Here is a 2,922-nt window from a genome sequence, read left to right on the forward strand (position 1 = left end):
TGCACAAGGTCTGAAGTAAGAAATACAAAACCTCTCTGTTATTGTTCAATTTTCTCAGTAAAGTGTAATCAGGGTTTCTTTTCTCTTTGGATTTTGTGTCGTTTAAGTTAATTTCCTAGCAGCCCAACTCAGTATAAGGCAGCTTCCTATGTTTCGAAATGTTTCGAAACATTACTATTCTTTCCCATCCACACTGCCAAGGGGCTCCATGGACTCCTGAAGAATAGGATTGTAAAAACCAAGAAAAGCACATCACATCACTTGTAAAATTTCAATTTTCTTTTTATTGTCAAAGTAAATATATTTTATGAAGAACAAAAGAAAAAAATATACAGGATTGTAACTTATGTACACTGGCTTTAAAGATATTCTTTTGTTTCAAATTTACACAATTTTCTCATACGTTATTAAAAGATATTTTATATAGATATGCAATATGTACAGTTTTATTTACATACATTCATAGGATGTGAGATAAAAACCAGTCAATAGAAGAAAGATTTGTTTATACTTGTTTCTAAGACGACAAAAGGAATGCATTCCTAGATGAAGGTAGTGAGTAGAGCTCTTGCTCGAACATGGCGACGTGGTCTGCATTTTGACCTGGTACGAACGCTAGAATTGCAGTGTTTTATTTCCCATTTGGCTAACAAAAAAGTTGACAAGACAGACAAGGCTTAACCCTACAGAAGTTAATTGCAACCAAGACCCATTGAAACCAATGGATCTTCAGGCAGGAGCTACTAATCCCGTCCCATTGCTTTCAGAGGGCTTGGGTCACGGCTAACGTTTGCTCAGTTGCGCTGACGGACACAGGCACCGTCTATGATCAGAGAAGAGATGCAACACGCTCAACAAACATTCTCTAATCACCAGATTCTATTTTGCTAGAAAGCTTCCTACGATCAGCTCAGTACATAAAGAAAAGGGGAAAGAGGGGGTGCAGGGGAAAAATGTTTCCTAACACAATAATTTTGCTGCCAGCATTGCATTATAAGTATATATATATACTGTATATATTGATATATATGTGTATGTACGTATTCCCTTTTTTGTTGTTGTTGCTTAGCCCTTGAGACAGCTACTGCACCAGCTGGCTAAAACGCACGATGCCCCAGTTGCATTGCTCTCTGAATAGCAGCCCATGAGGATACTCCACATTTGGGGGGGCACCTGCCTCCTACGGCTCAAAAAAAAGTGCTTTCGCAAAACATTCAATAAGTCTTTTAAGTCCTCCCTCCCCAGCGACTTGGGGGGGGGGGATAAGGATTTCATTCCATGCTGTAAACCGGGGGGGGGGGGGGGGGGGTGAGTCCAGCATTTCTTCACGCACCCGTCTGGGAAGATGCAAAGAGCCATCCCAGTTACTTCTGTGCCCGTCAAAAGCCACGTTAGGAGGAGGTTCTAACTTTTGGCAGGAGGTACCTTAGGCTCCTGCAAGAATGGTACGTGACGCAGGCTGTATGCATGGTGAAAATGCAGTGGCCCAACAAGCGGCAAAAACAAGGTTTCACTCATACATCCAGTCCTCCCACATCATGATCACCGGACTATGAATCTTTGCCAAAGAGCAAGCATCATTTCTACAGGCCTATGAGCATCACTCCTCTCCAATGAAAAATCTTTTATAGAGCACATTGGCTTGGCTATATTTTGGGCTCCATAGGAAGCCAACATTCAACGCTCTGCCTTAATACCAGCCACACTCACACACAAACACACTGATCCGCTATTGTACCATCAGCCTGCTTTGGATTCTGGCTGGACTGTGACTTTGAGACCTATGAAGCAGCAGTCAAGAACTGCTCCCAAAGATGGCGGGGTTTTTTTTGGGGGGGGGGAGGCAGAGTCTGTTCCTGAGATGCACCTCACCCTATGCATATTTATCATCCATGAACTGAATGACTATAAGATACTGGTGTCTTTTAGTAATCTGGATGATTGGGCAAAGGACATACATTCCACATTTTATCCTTTTGTTTCTTCCTCCTTTGGTTGCCAGCTTTTTTATTTCAAAAATACTGACCTCAGGAGGGGCAGGGTGTGGAGCCAATACACACTGGTGGAATAGGAGATAACATGGAGGACTCTTGTCAGCCTGGAAAGGAACCAGGGAGGATTTTATTTGGTGGCTTATGAGAACAGGCCCTGACAAGACTCCAGCAGACTGTGTACAGAACTAGGAAGGATCTGGACCTTATGAGTTTTTCAGGCCACAATTCTGGCAACTGACAGGATATGGTGTGGCTCTGCTCAAGAGCCACGAAATACCAGCTGGTTTGCAATTTCCCACACAGAAACACAAATACACACATCATACACCCAATATGCTCCTTTTGCCCTTCCTCATTTGATAACCTCTACAGTGGGGCAGCTAGATCATTTTAGACTCTGGACCTAACACTCACATGAGGCATCCCTCTTTAGGTGGCAGTCTGTATGACTTCAAAATGTGTGCTGCATTTGGGGGCCTTCCTGCTCATAAGAAGAGCCCTGCGGGATCAGGCCCAAGGTCCATCTAGTCCAGCATCCTGTTCTCACAGTGGCCAACCAGATGCCTGTGGGAAGCCCTCAAGGAGGATCAGAGTGCAAAAGCACTCTCCCAACCTGCGAGTCCCAAAACCCGGTATTTGGAGGCATGTGTTACCTCCAACAGTGGAGATGGAACATGGCCACCATGGCTAATAGTCATTGATGGCCTTGTTCTCCATGCTTCTACTGCTGAGTGGGCCTTAGTCAGCCCTGACAGGACTACCAGGCCTCTACAAATGCCTAGCTAAGGAACACCATCACCTCAACAAAATATATAAGCCTACCAACCCAACCCAACCTTGCCAAAAAGGCATTGTTTTAATTTCAAAAGGAATTTGCTGTTTCCAGACTGGACAAATAGGCCAACTTAATAATAATGCTTTTTATAAA

This window comes from Lacerta agilis, chromosome 2, assembly GCF_009819535.1.
Source record: "Lacerta agilis isolate rLacAgi1 chromosome 2, rLacAgi1.pri, whole genome shotgun sequence".
Classification (NCBI taxonomy): Eukaryota; Metazoa; Chordata; class Lepidosauria; order Squamata; family Lacertidae; genus Lacerta; species Lacerta agilis.